At 40.1% G+C, this 19,719-nt stretch overlaps 1 pseudogene; it reads left to right on the top strand.

Moving 5' to 3' along the window:
* The window catches only part of LOC149191311 (GDT1-like protein 5 pseudogene), a 69,957-nt pseudogene that overhangs the window by 596 nt on the left and 49,642 nt on the right, over positions 1-19,719 (top strand).

Here is a 19,719-nt window from a genome sequence, read left to right as displayed (position 1 = left end):
CATTCACCAACTTCTGTTTTTCTACAAATTTTGATGAAAATAACAGACAACAGTGTCAGCAGGCATCATAAAATCAAAGCTGAGCCAACTCAGCGATGTAGCGGCCAACAAAGCAGAAAAGGGAACCACAGCTGGCAAACCCGAGAATGCACTGCCCCAAAAGTAAATGCGTACCTCCAGAATTAATCAGAGTAATGCAACCGACTCAGTGACTCTTAAAAGTCAAGACAATCCTCTGACAGACATAAAGGGCATTTACGCTGCATTTAACATTGTAATAACTTCTTGCCTACTTTCTGAACACTACTGAAGATATTTTCTCTCTCTCAGATGACTCAATGCCTGAGATATTTGTATACACCTTTCTATAAAATCCCCTTCGCATGAGATAGCAAGGGTTGTTGTGAAATTTTCTCCTGAAGAGTCTCTTAGCTGTAATTGTTTTCTGAAAGTTAATAAAGGAAAGCAATGGAATTTCATGGATGCTTGATGTGTTGAAGATGTTCTGTTCCTGTTCATGACTGCTGGATCCCTGCGTATCTTACCATGCAATAAGTCTCTGTAACTTTCTTTCTCCATGTTTAGTTTGTTTTGTTATAAATCCATATACGCTATCTGATTTCCGATATTAAGCAACAGAGAAAAAGATAACTCCCCAGGATTTGCTCACTGAGCACCCTGAGTTCAGTCTGTGTTGTTTATAAATGATTTCTTCAGGTGTAATCTATATAAAGTGTGATTCTTAGCTGCTGCACTTTCAGAATACATCTTTCATATTGGCCACTGACACAGGAATTCATACTTTGCTCCTGTTTCTGCGTTCATTTTTCATTTCACCAACATAACAGAAAATTCTTAACAGATTTCTGCTGGTTGACACATATCATCACTCAAGTTAAATTGTCTGTTAAATACACAACAGGCCTTGCATTTAGAACAGTACTCAACATTTAAGATCATCTCACAGCATCTAGACTCCATTGCCCAATGGAAACTCACCATCAAAGTATTACATCATAAGACCTGAAGGAGATCCTTCAACCAAAAACATAAACCAGAAACCTGAGCACAATAGCTAGCCTAAAACACCATCATAACAGAGACAAATCATAAAGAGAGAGCCCTCTCTGATCACAGTTTGGCTAGAACTGTGATCCAAAGATTGGTTAGTGGTTACCCCGGCCGTATTCCTTGGAGTCATAGGGAACAACCTGGGTGTTAACATAATTGGCGACTCCACTGGGACTTCTTAGGATTTTTCAATTACTATCATTTTCCAAAGTTACCATCAAACCTGAAATCAGCTAGAGGCCTTAGAACTGTTTCTGCATCACATTAACAGCTTTAGGGAGAGCTTGTTTGGGAAATCTTCGTCTTAGCTTTGAGAATATATAGCCTTTCCAAAATCTTCATCCAGTCCTGCAGATATAAAAACTTCCTTACAAAATCCCAAAAACAGGTTGGAAGCTGGCTCCTAAGAAAAAATCCTCGGCATACTAGGGCAAATCCTGACCCTAAACCACCCATCATTGTTGATAATCCAAATACCATCCAAAGAAACATCCGGAGACAGCAAAAGCAGGAAGAGCCTGCTGATGCAAATATAAGTTCGGATCATCCCAGCCTCATTCCCACTCCTTGCAAAGTTTCTTTCCGGTCCACCCCTGGTTCCCCTAGTTCACCATCAACATCGCAAAGTCCTCCTCTCACATCTGCATCCCACTGCACATACTCCTTTGACCATCTCCCACTAGCTACTCATCCCATTAACCCTGTTATACCACTGATCCCTGCTGTCCCATTTGTTCCTATTAACCCTCTAACCTCATAAATATGGCTAACAGGTATGCACCTCTGCAGATACAGCTAATGCTGCGGGCCTTACCTCAAGATTATCAAAGTAAAAATCTCATATTTTGACTCAAATGGCTCTCTAACAGCTATCCAGCATGCCAAGAAGATGCAAGACCACTTTGAGACCATGAGATAGATGATGACACTGTCAGAATGAGAATTTTTGTTCAAAGTTTAACTGGGGATGTTAGAACTTGGTTCAGATCCCTCAATGCAAACTCCATTACAACACCAGATCAGCTTTACGAAGCTTTTACTGAGATATGGGAGAAGAAGAAAGATCCTCTCCACGTACTTGGTGAATATGACACTATTAAGAGAGGTCCCCAGGAGACAGTTTTGGAATATTGTGCTAGGTTTAACAATGTATATAATGCTATTCCACAGAACTTAAGGCCTCCTCCTGATTTAGCCCTGTATAAATTCCCTGATGGTTTTGACCCTGATATGGCCTATCAGTTGAAGGAAAGAGATCCTCCAACCCTTGAAGAAGCTCAAAGGGTTGCTGTCACAGTGGAAGCTAACCTAATTGTAAAAGAAACAGGGCAAAATTGGAGAAAAGGACTGCCTTTAAAGAAGAACCTCGGGCTTTGATCAAAAGCTGGATGCAATACTAAATAGCATGAAGAGATTGGGTGAAAGAGAGTGAAATCAGTTGAAAGAAAGTCATCATGGGAAGCACCACAAAAAACAACCTCCTAGAAATCCGAATTTTAGGAGAACCCAAAACCAAAACATTGAGAACAAGTGCTGACCAAGACATTAGACCCCCTTTCCAAGAAAAATATGCAGAAACTTCAACATCAACTGAACCTAATGAAGACCCTGAGATTAATCTAATGGGTCTAGATGGTAAAAGCCAGGTTTTCTTAACACAAGAGGACCATGAGGATGATGAAATCAAAATATTCCAAACTAAATCAGGAGAATCCTTTGATTTTAAACAAGGATATGATAGTGCTGTCTATGAAGTTCACAAACAATACAAGCTAAGGAGTAGGACTGTAAATGTAAATCAGCCTGAAAAGATAAAAGATAAACAGCAGTCTAAAGGAACCATAGTCACAGAACCTAATGACAAAACAAACTTGCCTACAGAAGAAGTGGTGGTTGAAGAGGTCACCACACTTTTGTCACCACTACAACGGCCTATGGCAACCTCGTCCTCTCACCCTGACTTAGATATCACCCCTCCAGACATGAGCAAAAGGGGCAGGTCTCAAAGTCAAGATGAAAACCAACAAGAAGATGTAATGAGCAAAGAAAGGGCTGCTATCCATAACTCCAAAACCCAAGCTGATAAACCTTTTGACCTAGGCACAGAGATTGGCAAGCTAAAGATAGCAATTCCCCTCTCAGAGCTAGCCAAGCATGACATCTATAAGCAACAGATCAAGAAATCTCTTCAATTCACTAATAGCAAAGATGATGTAAATGTGCTAGATGACACTCCGGAATTACTGTTTGGCCCAGAGGTAGATGGAAAAACAATGGTCACAGGGATATTACCTTTTTATGTCAGCTTGCATGTTCATGATAAAATACTGCATAATGCAATGTTCGACTCAGGCGCCTCTCACAACCTTATGCCAAAAGCAGTCATGGAAAGATTGAACTTGGATATAACAAGACCATACAAAGACCTGTTTTCCTTTGATTCTAGCCAAGTCAAATGTTTAGGCCTAATAAAAGATTTATGTGTATCCCTGGTTCAATACCCTAATAAAACCATTCTAATGGATGTTGTAGTCGCTGATATCCCACCTAAATATGGGATGCTGTTATCAAGATCATGGGAGCCAAACTCCAAGGCTCCCTGCAATTAGATATGTCATATGCCACCATCTCTGTCTTTGGACAACCAAAAAGACTTTACAGGGAGACACTCATGAAGTACATGGTCAGCAGTGAAGAAAAGCCTCAACATTTTCCAATATATGCTGTCCATTCAGACATAGACTCCTTCATTCTCTTCAATGACAGTGCAAGCCTCTCAAACAATGATATTGGAACTAAGAAACTCTTGCAAGAACAAAACATTAATCAAGCAAGTAGCACCCATAAAACATCAATCAGTCCAACAATAGACATTATCCCTCCTCTAGTTGTCAAAGATTGTCAAACAAGTGATGAAACTGTCCTAGAAAACAAGCGGGAAAAGAAACCCCAACTCCTGCTTACATGGCCATCCCATGAACAGATTTTTAAACCTCCTCTTCAACAAGATATCCTGTGGGTCCTAGAATTTGATGGCTCGGTTAACAAGTTAGGGGCAGGAGCTGGAGTTTGGATACATAACAAAGGGAAAGACCATGCAGAAGGCAGGGCTTATAGATTAAATTTTAGGTGCACTAATAACATGGCAGAATATGAAGCTCTGTTACTAGGTCTCAAACTAGCAAAGTCATTACAAGCTCCTAGGCTTTCCATCATGGGAGATTCTGATCTAGTAATTCAACAAGTGAAAGGAAGTTTTGTCACCAATGACAAAAGGTTGAGATCTTACAGGTCTGCTGTAATTGAAATATTGGAGACTTTCTCTGAGTTCTTTATCACAAAAATTTCAAGGGGCCACAATCTCCACGCACACAGTTTGGCAACATTTGCCAGCACCTTCAAATTCCCACTAGAACCCAATAACTGTTTTACAGCCGAGGTCAGATACAGACCCTCTATTCCAAACAATGTCAAAGAATGGCAAGTATTTGAGAATGATATGCAAATAAACAATTTTCTAACCTCACAACAAGAGTTTGCAGGATTAAATATTGACACTGAATCAGCAAGTCAATCACAAATACTTGATGAAGCAAGTCAATCACAAATACTTGATGAAGCAAGTCAATCACAAATACAGTTCCAACAGATGGTTCATCCAATATCACCTAGAACAGCAAAACAATTACTGAATCCAACCATTTTCAATAATCAAAACATTCAGCAAATTCACCAAATTGACTGTGAAGAGGTGAGCAACGCTGAAGCTGAAATCATACAACTCAAAGACAACTTCCTTCCAGTAGGCCTTACCCCACTAGAGGACATTTTTGATTCAAATGATGTCCCCAGGAAGCCAAAGATGCAGCCATTAGACGCAGCAGTTGAAGAATGCAACATTGGTACTATTGACAAGCCTAAAATAATAAAGCTATCTGCTTCTTTGCCCCCTGATCAAAAACCCAAATACATTGACCTCTTTAAAGAGTTTCAAGATGTTTTTGCATGGGGTTATGAGGATCTAAAGTCCTATGATACCTCTGTCATCCAGCATACCATTCCCCTCAAGCCTAATCAAAAACCATTCAAACAAAAATTGAGAAGGATCAATCCTATGCTCCTTCCTTCTATTGAAAAAGAGTTGCATAAAATGTTCAAAGCTGGTATCATAGCACCAATCAGATTCTCTGAATGGATTTCCAACTTAGTCCCTACAAGGAAAAAGACTGGTGAGATTAGACTTTGTGTAGACTTAAGGAATCTGAATCAAGTATCACTCAAAGATAACTACCCTTTACCCAAAATGGATCACATTCTCCAAAGAGTGGTAGGAGCCTCAAGGATTTCATTACTTGATGGCTTCTCAGGTTTCAATCAAATCCTAGTACATCCTGAGGATCAAGACAAAACTGCATTCACAACCCCATGGGGAACTTTCAAGTATGTAAAAATGCCCTTTGGATTGAAAAACGCAGGGGCAACTTTTCAAAGAGCAATGGACATTGCTTTTGCAAAAGAGATTCATGACTTCCTAGTCATTTACTTAGATGATCTTACACCCTTTTCGAAATCCGACCAAGAACATCTGAAACATTTGAGACAGATTTTCCTAACATGCAGGAAATATGGTATTTCTTTAAATCCCAAGAAGTCATTATTTGGCTTGGAAGAAGGGAAACTCTTAGGGCACATTATTTCAAAAGATGGCATAAGAATTGATCCAGACAGGATACAAGCTATCCTACAAATGCCTCACCCAAGGAATGTCAAGGAGTTGCAGGGATTCTTAGGAAAAATTAACTTTTTAAGAAGGTTTATCCCAAACTTAGCAGAACTAATCAGATTATTAAACAATATGCTAAAGAAAGATTCAAAGGTAAAATGGACTGTTGAAGCAAAACAAGCCTTTGAAAGTATAAAATTGGCCCTGACTCAAACCCCAGTGTTAACCAATCCTCAGTTTGACAGAGACTTTATTATTTTCTCTTTTGCCTCCCAGCATACTATTGCTGCTGTTTTATTACAGAAAGATGATCAAGGGAATGAGAAGCCTATTGCCTTCTTCAGCAGGGCTCTTAGAGATGCCCCTCTAAAGTATCAAATTATGGAGAAACAAGCCTATGCTTTGATCAAAGCTATTAAAGACTTTAGGATTTACATCCTTTACTCCCACGTTGTGGCTTATGTACCAAGTCCTATTGTCAAAGACATTCTCACCCAAGAAAACTTAGAGGGCAGAAGAGGAAAATGGATTGCCAACATACTAGAATTTGACATTGAAATAAAACCTACAAAGCTAATAAAAGGGCAAGGTTTGGCCAAATTAATGACAGAAGCAAATTTCCAAGCCTTAGATATCAATCAACTGGACAGTGAAACAGAGCTGGCGACTCCAAAGATCAATGTAGCCTTTGAACAATCTCCTTGGTACTCTGATATCTGTTATGTGTTACAAAACCTGTGTGCTCCCCCAGGACTGTCCAGAACTAAGTGTAGGTTCCTAAAAATGAAAACATCTAGATTTTGTGTGATGGACGGAAATTTACTTTGGAAAAACCATGAAGGGATATTGCTGCACTGTCTAATGGAGAATGAAACTAACAATATCATGCAGGAGTTTCATGCAGGAGACTGTGGTGGACACTTATATTGGAAGTCCACTGTGGATAAAATACTAAGGGCAGGGTATTACTGGCCCACCATGTTCTCAGATGTTAAGAGATTCACCACCTCATGTCATCAATGTCAAGTATTTGAGGGCAAAAGACAGTTGCTGCCACTCCCCTTAAAACCTATTGCAACAGAGAGACCTTTCCAACAATGGGGCTTGGATTTCATTGGGGAAATTCATCCCTCATCTTCAGGCCAACACAGATGGATTTTGACAGCAACAGACTACTTCACCAAGTGGATTGAAGCTGCCCCATGCAGACAAGCAAATGACTCAGTAATCATTCAGTTTTTGGAAAACAATATACTGGCTAGATTTGGCTGTCCAGACAAGATAATAACAGACAACGCTGCTGCCTTCAGATCCAAGAAAATGGTGAACTTCTGCCATAAATTTCACATTACTTTGGGCCATTCTACTGCTTACTATCCTCAAGGAAATGGCCTTGCTGAATCATCAAACAAAAGTTTAATCAATATCATAAAGAAGGTGCTGGAAGAGAACAAAAAGAACTGGCATAAGAAACTAGTCAATGCTTTATGGGCAGACAGACTAACAACAAAAAGATCAATTGGGACCAGCCCATATGAGTTAGTCTATGGATTAGAAGCTAAATTTCCTTCATCACTAGGAGTGCCTGTTATGAAGCTTCTGCAAGAGAGTCAAGCAGAGCCAAATGATATGCAAAGGAGGATCAATCAGATAATCTGTTTACAGCAAACTAGAGAACAAGTTTTCAGCAGAGTGCAGATATTACAAGAAAAATTAAAAAAGGCCTTTGATAGAAGAACCAAAGCAGAAGATTTCAATATGGGGGACAAAGTCTTAAAGTGGGATGCAAGAAGAGAAGAGAAAGGAAAACATGGAAAATTTGATTCTTTATGGAGAGGACCATTTGCTGTCCAAGCAGTACAAGGTAACAACACTTACTTCCTTAAAAGTCTAACTGAAACTGACTTGGATGAAGGTCCTGTCAATGGCAGGATGCTGAAGCACTACTTTGACTATTCCCCATGAGTGGAAACTAAGGATTCATTGTATATATGCAGATGTACATATTACTTTCTGTTTTAGATTGTAAAATGCAGTTTTCTAAGTGATGCACCAACCAGCAAAGGGCAAATAAAATCAGAAGTCTACCAAGAAGGAGAGCACCAAATTTGGTACTTCAAAACAGCAAATTTTAAGGATGACATAGGCAGCAATGGAGCAAGGCAATCTGACCTGCTGTTCTTGGTCTTTCAAAGGAAAAACCATCCCCATGTGGAGCCACTGTTGGATACCTATACCAATAGGTTTCATATTTCATGATTGGCAAGGTAAAAGTCCAAATATGCTCTGCTTTGATGTCACAAAGATCCCATATTTCCTAGAGAACAAAAGGTGTGTAAAGTGTTTCAAAGGTGATGATCTTGTTTCAATTTGGTGGATGATCCAACAGTTTAAGCTGGATCATGCCATGTTTTCAATTTTCAGTTATAGAATAGAGAAAGGAGTCTGTCCAAACTGCTTAATCTTGGCAGACAACTAGTTCAGGTAGAGAAGAAAAGGTTCCCAACAGCTTAATCTGGGACCTTGGAAGAAATAAGGGTAGAAGTAGATAGAAATAACAAAGAAAAAAGCCAAAGAAAAGAAAAGGCAAGTAAGGGTTTGCAAGTCCAAATGCACCCTCCAAGAAGAAAAAATGCTAGGCAGGTAGTTGGGTAAGTAGCTGGGGTTGCAGAAAGGTTATCCCTACCATTGCTAGATGGTAACTGTGGGTATCAAAGCAAAGTCAATTAATTGATTAAGGTGTTCTTCTTCATCAAATTGCAGCAGGAAGCATGACTAACTTCCCTCACTCCCCTCCAATTTCATTTCTAACATTCCCCCATCAGCTTAGATTCATGGAAAAGACTAAGGTTTCATGGTGGTTCTTAAATCTTTAAGAAGCCACATTTCTTGTCTAAAAGATCTTTTCATTTTGATCTACTCTTAAAACCAAGTTTGTTTCACATAAACTTAATGGTTTCCTCCTCCACTTACCCCCTACTCCATGCTAACACTAACCCTATTATATAAATCCCTTATATCACCTTTTTCCCTAATATTACTAACACCAAGGTGTATAAATCCCAAAATCTTATAAATACCCACCCCCTTGGCATTATAGCCAATAAAGTCTCGAGTCAGGGATCAAATGACACCAGGTCATGTTGATGAACCTATGCCAACTACCCCTTCCCCTTCATGAGCTAATTCCTCTATTTCACCCCTTTTGCACATAAAAAACCCCTAAAAAGCCTAAATTCCCACCTTCACCCGCTTCAAAGAGCAAAAATCATGAAAAACCCACTTTCTGCTATATAACGAAGGTTAGCGCATACAAATTGTTTTTTTGAAATACATTGGAAATTCGTGCAAAACATGTTTATATGCCTCCGCCCGATTCCGTATACACTGCCCATGTCACCTCCCCGATGACCGTTGGATCAGGCCCTCCAGATCCGACGGCCCTGATCGCGTCGGAGTCCTTCCGACGTCCGACAGTTATGCGTACTATCCCCCTGTCATATCAGCCATCCGACCACCGTCCGATCAACCTCCGTAGATCTAACGGTCACCATGACGTCGGAGCTCATCCGTTGCCCGAAACTTATCTCCCGACGTCCGTATTTTGAGTACGTCACTCCGCTGCCACGCGCCCTCACCACAATGCGTCGGAGGTACAACTGCAAATACCGCCCTAGTACCGGAAGCGGTGCGATACGAAACCACTGCTGGTTTCTGGTTTCCTCATCCCGCTCGCTTACGTCCTCGCCGCGTCAGCAACATGTCAGCGCTCCGTCACCCAGGTACGCTGTCCCGTCAGACCCTTGCCCTGCCATTGGTCCACTTGTCCTGCCATCTCACTGCCCCTGTGGACCAACCAGACCCCGCCACGTCACCCGATGACGTCAGCATGACGTCATCCAACCTTGACCCCACCAATGACGTCATGCTGACGTCAGCACGGATTCGCGCCAAAAACACCAAAAGGTCTATTTTAGCCAAAAAATCGTTTTTTTTTGCCATCTTTGTGCGTTCGTCGTCGTTTTATTCTGCATGCAAAACTACGTCTAAACCTGCACCGGCCGCGGAAAAGTGTTTCCTGACCACCAGAACGTCCATTTCTTCAGCACTAACAAGCTCTGACCGGTCCAAATTTACAGGTATTCATCATTTGAGCTCTGAAACTCCATTTTCACTGCATTTCGCATGTCAATGAGTAACAGACCTTAAGACTCCAAATTCATCGTTAAATGCCACCGAATTGATATTTAAACTGAACCAGAGCCATCACTAAGTCTCTGTCGAGCCAATTGTCGGTAATTCGAAAGAAAAACTGTCACTGGTTCGCGCAATCGCGAACCCGTCACCTGCAGGAGATAAATACACCACAAAAGAGTATCCTCTGAACATTTTCGCCACCCACCTAATCACACAGAGGCAATATTTCAACTGCTGCAGCCTTACTTCCACCTTTCACTTACAAAACCAACATTCTCTGCAAAGAAACCTTGTTGGTGTTACTCTGCATAGTAACACAGTCCTTGAGCAAGCAGAAATCCTAAAGAAGAGTCATGGACCCCCCTGTAGCTCCTATAGCCCTCAATGTGGCTCCCCTGAATGTCCCTAATAGAACATTGGACACCAGAGCATTAGCAGACTTGGACTACAAGATATCAGAGGAGATGTTGAGCAGAAGCAGGTTCCATTTGCAAATCCTAAATGAAATAAAGATCAAACATGAGAGGGGGACAGACATCCTGGGAATTTGGGATTCATTCCTCCCAATATTCAAGCTTCCTCAGGTTAATCAATTCCCTGAGCTTGTACACTTAGTTGCTGACCACTATGATGCATCCCAGAGGGCAGTGCTGGACTCTTCAGGCTCAATTCTGTTCCTCATTACCCCTGAAGCCATCAGGGAGATGTTGCAGTTCGAGACAGATCAAAAGTTGGTTCCTCTATCATTAGCTGATTTAATAGTACAGGGAGCCAGGATAACAGAGGCACAAATCACAAAGCTTAATCAGATTTTCATCAAAGCTGATACTGTGCAAATTCCTCCCATCCATTATGTCTACCTCAACCAGTTGGGCTTAGACCTTGTTGACATGATCAGTCCCATCTTGGGATATGATTCAGTGGAGTATGTGGATGAAACTGTTCTACAAATGATGCTTATGTTTTCCCCAGGAAAGAAACCAATCTACTATGATTATGCCACATACATATCAGATAAGATGCATGAGCAGTTGATGAATCTGTCAAGAGAAAGGGTATTTAAATACACCTCTTACCTATATCATCTGCTCCTATACTTCCAGCATGATAAGTTCTCCTTCCCAAAGAAGAGAGAAGATGCACAGGGCAATCTGAGATCAGTAGTGTATTGGACATCCGTTTTTCACATAGTGAGCTGTTCTCCATACACCTACTGCGAATTTATTGATCTTTTCATCCATCCAGCCTTGACTCTACTATTGGGTTCACCTCCTCCCAGATTGACAGACGAAATGCAAAGACTCCTGCATTTATCAAAAGCATACAGTATTGGGGATTGGTATTTCTACCAACACACACCGTGATTAGACTATATGGGTGTGAGTTGCCCCCATTTAAACTACCTAGATTTGTGCCTATGAGGTTACTTGCCTTGGAATACTTCAGGCAGTTTGGTTATGTGGATATGCTCCACTTTTCAGGAAAAGGTAAGAAGGCACAGTTAAAAATCAGAAATCAACTTGGCCATTTACTTCTCAATGAGAGGGATGAAGGGTGGAGAGAGGCAGATAGAATACTTGGGTGCCTTGGTCTCAAATACAGCTTCTCATCCTCAAATCCCCATACCCTAAGACCCCACAACTTCATTACAATGAGGAGGCTCAAATACAAATTATCTGCTTATGGTCATTATAGCCTTCCTAACTTAGAAAAATATGCCAACCAAAGCAAGTGGAGAAGAGGAACTTTAGAAGAAAATGTGACCCAAGAAGAGCTTAATCAAAGAGCTCTAAGAAACCTTAAGAAGTTGGCTGACCTTGAGTTTTATTCACAGGTCCCTTCACTGCCAGGCACACAAATTGGAGCAGCAGCGTCTTCTTCAACTGCCCAACATCAAGCTACAAGAACTGGTGAAAACATCTCAGAAAAGGGCAAAGGCAAAGAGATGGAGCAGGAACAGCAACAAAAACAACAGCAGCAAGCAGAAGGGCTGCAGCAAGGGCAGCAAGAAGAACCAGAACAGCAAGAGCAACAACATCAAGAAGAACAAAGGCAGGAGCAGTCTGCCCAGCAAAAGGAAACAGTGGAGACTCCTCAGACCACTGAAAAAACGGGGCCTACAAGACAAGACACTACCTTTGATGCCTCGGTCCTCCAAACCCCTCAAAAGGAGGATACATTTGTCTTTAGAAAAAGAGACAGAGAGACTCCCCTGACATCCTCTATAGACCAGGGAGAGAAAAGACAGAGACTCAATGATTTTCCAGAGGAGGATATAGCAATAAGAGAAGCATTGGGCATGGGCCCACCCAGCAGAGAAACTTCAGCAAGTTCCTTCCAGCAGGAACAAGACAGGACCATGGGAGGGGAGGTCAGCTCCTCCAGCCAGCAGAAAGAGGGACAAGTAAGCATCAAGCAGCAGTTTATAGACATCAAGAGGAGGAGTGACCCTATCAAGGTACAACTGTACAATCACCTGCTAAACATGGCTCCTTCCAATCAGCAGAGACTTATGTCTGCTTTTGATGTAAGTGAAGGCAAAATGATAATGAGTCACTTTATGCCTACGGCACTCCAGCCACAATCCACTGCTGACTATCTTAGGACCAACCTAGAGGTCCTTGCCAAAGATATACACCCTATGGACATAATTGAGTTGCATAAGCAAACTGGAGAAATGGTGTATGCTTCATTGGCCGACAAGACTTTGGATAATTACAAACTAACCAGCAGTCTGAATGCCATAGCTTCCCAGCTAGAACTGGAGAGGGCCTCTTCTTAGGCCAAAGACAACAGGATAAGAGCCCTGGAGGAAATCATTGTAGAAATTGGGCACAATCCCAATGACATCAAAGGGATACAAGAGATCCTGAAACTTAGAGATGCTGACATGGCTGCACTAAGAAAGAAGATCAAAATTCCAGCCACTATCCATCCACAGACTGATGAGGTAGCAAAGCAAAGGTATGAGCAGGATTCTACTGCCCTACTAGTTTCCATTTACAAAGAGCTTGTGAAGGCACAAGAAAAACTGGGGCAATATGAAGCTGCACAAGCACCTCCACAAGCACCTCTACAAGCATCATCAAAACAAGCACAAGAAGGGCAGACATCTCAGCCCTCTCCTCAAGTCATCAATCTTGAGGAGACTGTTCCTACTACTGTGCCTCCACCTCAGCAGGCTGAACAAACAGCCACATCTACTTCAGCAGCACCCATCAGCACAGATCAGAGCCTAGATATGCAGAAGTTAAAGAATGAAATACAAATTTTGGAAGCCCAGATGACAGAGCTGAACGAAACTAAGGAAAAGCTGGCCAAGGTAAATGAAAGGCATGATAAGACAAAGAGAGAGGTGGGAGAAAAGGCCAAGGAAATCAAAGCTCTTAAAGACAGGATCAAGGAGCTTGAGAATGAGCTCAAGCTAGATAAAATCATATCTGAGATCAGAGCAATGATATGGTCCAATATTGGTAAATCCATCAACAACCAATGGCCATATATCGAGACAATCCATGAGCAACTAGAGCTCATCCCAAAGGCACAGAAGGAAATCCGAACATCAAGGGCCTTATTGGGAAATATGCCTGAAGTTGCTACAAGAATGATCAATGTGCTTAACCACAAAACAAGTTCTCAGTTAGCCACCATTGGAATCACAAATAGAACTAAGACTATTCAAATGATCAAGAGGGTTCTTACTCTCAGAAGTCTAGTGCAGACATTGGACAGGAGAACCCAAGATATGCAGACAGAGGTAAATAAGTTCATGGAGAAGTTTCAAGTGTTGCAGAGTAGAGGACTCCCTAGCTTACTGAACAACGGAGGGAAATTATTCACCCATGAACAGTATGCTAAAAGAGTAAATGTTTTTGCCTCAGCACAGGTCAATGAGAAGGCCAGCACTTCAGAAGACACAGGGCCTATTACAGGACAGATCTTCTATAGTAAGATAGAAAATCTACTTTTTATAATGAATGAAATTAATCACTTGTTTGATGTAGCCCCAACTTTTTTCAAATACACAGAAGCTGAAGAGACAATGGAGGCCATCCTCAAGCATCAGCTCCCTACACAGGAATGGTGGACAGATGCAATTCAGAGAATTTTGTAAACAGTAAGTCATTCACCAACTTCTGTTTTTTCTACAAATTTTGATGAAAAGAACAGTCAACAAAGTCAGCAGGCATCATAAAATCAAAGCTGAGCCAACTCAGCGGATGTAGCGGCCAACAAAGCAGAAAAGGGAACCACAGCTGGCAAACCCGAGAATGCACTGCGCAGCCAAAAGTAAATGCGTACCTCCAGAATTAATACAGAGTAATGCAACCGACTCAGTGACTCTTAAAAGTCAAGACAATCCTCTGACAGACATAAAGGGCATTTACGCTGCATTTAACATTGTAATAACTTCTTGCCTACTTTCTGAACACTACTGAAGATATTTTCTCTCTCTCAGATGACTCAATGCCTGAGATATTTTGTATACACCTTTCTATAAAATCCCCTTCGCATGAGATAGCAAGGGTTGTTGTGAATTTCTCCTGAAGAGTCTCTTATGCTGTAATTGTTTTCTGAAAGTTAATAAAGGAAAGCAATGGAATTTCATGGATGCTTGATGTGTTGAAGATGTTCTGTTCCTGTTCATGACTGCTGGATCCCTGCGTATCTTACCATGCAATAAGTCTCTGTAACTTTCTCCATGTTTAGTTTGTTTTGTTATAAATCCATATACGCTATCTGATTTCCGATATTAAGCAACAGAGAAAAAGAATAACTCCCAGGATTTGCTCACTGAGCACCCTGAGTTCAGTCTGTGTTGTTTATAAATGTTTTCTTCAGGTGTAATCTATATAAAGTGTGATTCTTAAGCTGCTGCACTTTCAGAATACATCTTTCATATTGGCCACTGACACAGGAATTCATACTTTGTTCCTGTTTCTGCGTTCATTTTCATTTCACCAACAATAACAGAAAATTCTTAACAGATTTCTGCTGGTTGACACATATCATCACTCAAGTTTAAATTTGTCTGTTAAATACACAACAGGCCTTGCATTTAGAACAGTACTCAACATTTAAGATCATCTCACAGCATCTAGACTCCATTGCCCAATGGAAACTCACCATCAAAGTATTACATCATAAGACCTGAAGGAGATCCTTCAACCAAAAACATAAACCAGAAACCTGAGCACAATAGCTAGCCTAAAACACCATCATAACAGAGACAAATCATAAAGAGAGAGCCCTCTCTGATCACAGTTTGGCTAGAAGCTGTGATCCAAAGATTGGTTAGTGGTTACCCCGGCCGTATTCCCTTGGGAGTCATAGGGAACAACCTGGGTGTTAACAGATAGTAGGGGTTTTGTCTTCTTCTTCTTCTTCTTATTCATGTTCTTTTGTTGAGTCATATTCTTCATCTTTTAACTCAAATCCTATTATCTTCGATTAATTTTCCCTTAATATGTCTTCCTGTTTGAGAACATCTTTAACCTTTGTAAATACAACTTCTCTATTGTGAATAGTCTTCTTAGTTATTGGGTTCTAATTTTTATAACCTTTTATACCATATTTACAATTAATAAGGATTCATTTTATAGGTTTATGACCCAACTTGCACATGCTTTCCTTTAGAACATGTACATAAGAAACACAACAAAAAACTTTGAGATGTTCAAGCAAGGGTTTTTTATAGGTTTATGCCTCATGTGGAGTTTTTCCAAACAACAATAATGAGAGTGATTGATTTATGGGGTAACATGTAGTATCCACTATATCTACCCAAAATGTTTATTGTAACTTAATGCCATTGAGCATGCTCCTTTTCTTTTCCATCATTGCCTTATTCACCCTAATCCCATTCCATTGAGATGTGTATCGAGCAATTTTCTACCTTGTGATTATATTCCTGCAAAATTCCTCAAATTATTTCTCATAAAACTCTCCATCATTATTTATCCTCAACACCTTTGCATTATTCTCTGTTTAGTTCTCCATAAGAACCTTAAATTTTTTAAATTTACCAAAGACATTGGATTCGTTTTGGAGGAAATAAATTTGTGTTCCTTGAGAAATCATCTACCAATGAAACTTAGTACGCATATTTACCTAGTGATGGAACAAACACAAGTCCAAACACATCATTGGTCACCAACCATAAGATTCCCTTTGTTCTTGTAGTACCTTATGACAATATTATCTGATCTTGTTTATCACATGTGAAATTTTGATGAAATTTGAAATCTAATGTGCAAGCAAACATACCATCACCATGTAATGTTGAAAGGCCCTCTTCTCCAATATGTTCCAGTCTTTTATACAATAGCATTGTCATTTCTTTGTAGATAGTAGGGGCTATGTCTTCTTCGTCTCCACCCTTAGGAACAATAGAACTATTACACCCATCACTGATAGTGCTTTCCACCAACTTGCATAGAGCTCCATTCTGATCTCCCCTCATTAACATCATTTCTTCTCGACCATTTCTCATTTAAGCATAATATGTACACATGCATATTACTTATAGATATAAAGTTTCTAACTAGCTTTAGAATATGCAAAAGCCTAGGGAGTGTTCTAAATTTCTATCCTTAAGCATCAATTTTATTGTTTCATGATTCTAGTTGCCATATCATCTCTTAGGAAAATGTGACCTCAACTATACTTCTCATATTCATGAAACCTGTCTTCCTGAGAGTCATATGAAAATAAGAACCCAAGTCAATTATTCATACATCATGATTTACATGTGTTCTTGAAGAGAAAGTATGTATCCCCTACTTCCTTTGAAGAGGTCCTCTCTTTTGTGGAAGGAACATCATTAGACTCCATCCCTTTATCAACACTTTTAGATCTATAATACTTCTTGTAATGCACAAATTTCCCACATTTTCAGCGTTTCCTTAAGGATTTGCTTGGAGATTTAGATCTACCTTGCCATCACTTATTTTTGTTTCATTCTAGCGAATGATCTCTTATAGATAAAGCATTTTTGCTCTAACTATCCATGGTTTTCCGCCTCATTTATTTTGATAGAAAGGATGAAGCCACATCATCAAATTTTAATGCGGTCGCATTACTTCGAATAGCTATAATCATACTATCTCATGAACATGACAAAAAACACATTAATTAATGCGCTCACCCTCATCAGAACTTTTAATATCGACAAATGATGATTGAATTACCACAATTCTAAAGGCATTTACATATGTTTTCATAGAATATACATTATTCATATTTAGGGATTATAACTTCTTTTGAAGGAAAAAAAATGTTTACTAAGGACTTAGATTAATATAAAATGCTTATCTTATTTCAAAATACCTTAGTTGTAGTTTTTCCCAAAACATTCAATAATATTGAATCAGAAAGACACAACCAGATTGTATGGTTTTCCTTCTTATCCAACTTAATTTAGTCTTCTATCAAAATACCCATAGGTATAGTAGAGATATCCACGATGAGGCATTATTCTTTGTCTATAACATTGTTCTCCATCTCGAGATTCCATAGCACAAAAGTTTTGCTCCATTAAATTTCTCAATCTTTATTTTAGAACTACCCTCGATTTTATTTCAACATAGGAATCATCACTGTGGAGGTCCTACTAAAATTGGGTTTATTACAAGAAAAAGATAAACTAGCTCTACTAAAAAACAAGTCAAACTATAACATCCTCCTCCCACATTTACCCAAGTTACCAACCTATCGAGGTAAACATGTGATGAAGAGTTACTATGATATGATTCAACCTCCTAGATCACCTTAAGTAAGTGGAATCGGCAAACCAAAACTCTTAATGACTTCCCTATTTGGTGTTATAGGACCCCCAAGGTCTAAACCACCCTTTCAAGTGCTCAAACCCTGAATTAAACCTATTTTTTCAGTGCCCTGGTCTCCCAGACATTGGTACAACACTACCTAATTTCGACTGAAACCCTCCAATCACACGCATGATGCCTACAGGGGAGCGACTGCAGTCATTTTCACCTAGTTTTGTGCCTGCGACCGTGGGATTTAAGCCAATTTTTCAGGCTAGGATCCAAACTTCTTCGCAGAACTTAATGAAAGTTTCTAGTACCATGAATGACACAAGGACAAAGCCTTCCATACAAATCTTAGACAAGAACTTGACCTAACAAGTACTAGTCATGATAGAAATTTTGTCAAACATATCATGAACATGAAATCTACAGGTCATAAATGAACATCTGAACATAGGGGCTTGACACTTATCTGAAATTTTTCAAGAAGGATTGATGCCTTCTCACAATAGATGTGTTATCATATATTAGGTCATACATTCATCATTCATTCATTTACTAATCAAAACATGATGAGAGCCATACATCATCATCGTAACAAAACATGCCTATAACCAACAAATAACCAGAGATATATCAATGATATAACAACTATTAAAGCCACATAATAACAAGTACATTTACACATAGAACACAAGAGGAAAAGAGCTCTTATTAACATCTGAAAAATGCAACCAGGTCTGGACCCGACCATTGATTGGGTTGAACCAAATATTTCTTTCATCCAATCACCCCTGTGCCATATTCCAAGCATGAATGTGGGACTCATAACAAAACCAACCTAAGATTCCTCATGTTTTACTGCAATCCCCACCGGATCACTAGGCCCGAACCCTCAACAATACAACTAGGCTTTATCACAATCACCATCGGATTACTAGGCCCTAAACAAGCATGGATGCCTCCGGATCTCTCCACCTACACCGTGAAGAATTTGGATGCCTCCTAGTCTCTAGGCTTTACCATGTATCCCGTCATTCATCGATCGAGGATTCCTAGGTCTAATCGAGACTCTAGCCTCCAAGCTTTACCATATATCCTGCCATTCACTGGTTGAGGATTACTAGGCCTGATCGAGATTCCACACTCCAAACTTTACCGTATATCCCGCCATTCACCGGTCGAGGATTATTAGGCCTGATCAAGGGCACACACCTCTAGGATTTATCGTATATCCTACCATTCAACGGTTGAGGATTCCTAAGCCCACTGAGGTGCACAAAATTCGACTTTACCGCAATCCCACCTTCTCCGGTCTAGGGATTCCTAGGCCTTGTGTTCTTTTTCAAAGACCACCTCACTCAACTTCGATACCATCCAGCAATCCATCTCAACCAAATAAGAGAAACCACCATTACACCATGGCTATTTGGAAATAGCAAGGCAAGTTTGAATATCAGTGTCACAACTGACAAAACTCATGCCAATGACAAGAAGAGAACCAAATACAGACATGCATGCCAGATCTAGCAACGAAATCACACATGCAAATTGATACCTGGAGGTAATCTCATTGTAGCTGCTTGATCCTTCTCTTCCTTGCTTGATATTTTCTTCCCTTTGCCTTCTTTGTCCTTCCTTTTTGTTAAACACAACCATGGCAAAGACAAAAATATGAAGGATAAGCATTGAATGTCATATATTATTCACATGATATACATTTATAACACATTGGAGTGACTTATGGATTCATCTTCCAAGGTCTCTTGGACTTCCTTTTACTGTTCAACTTCCTCACCATAACCCTTAGCGGATTAGGTGTCCAACATTTCCCCCCTTAATCCAAAGGAGTATATATGATTCTAAGAAGAGAGTTGTAATACAAAATGTGCAAAAATGCATGGCAACACTAGGTTGAATGTGCTCTCTGAAATGTTGGCATAAGTTCGTGGTTTAAGG

Source organism: Pinus tabuliformis, chromosome 2_2 (assembly GCF_031772625.1).
Source record: "Pinus tabuliformis cultivar Carrire ecotype Pingquan chromosome 2_2, CPIR1, whole genome shotgun sequence".
Classification (NCBI taxonomy): domain Eukaryota; kingdom Viridiplantae; phylum Streptophyta; class Pinopsida; order Pinales; family Pinaceae; genus Pinus; species Pinus tabuliformis.
Note: the sequence above shows the minus strand (reverse complement) of the source record. Positions and strands in the feature narration are given on the sequence as shown.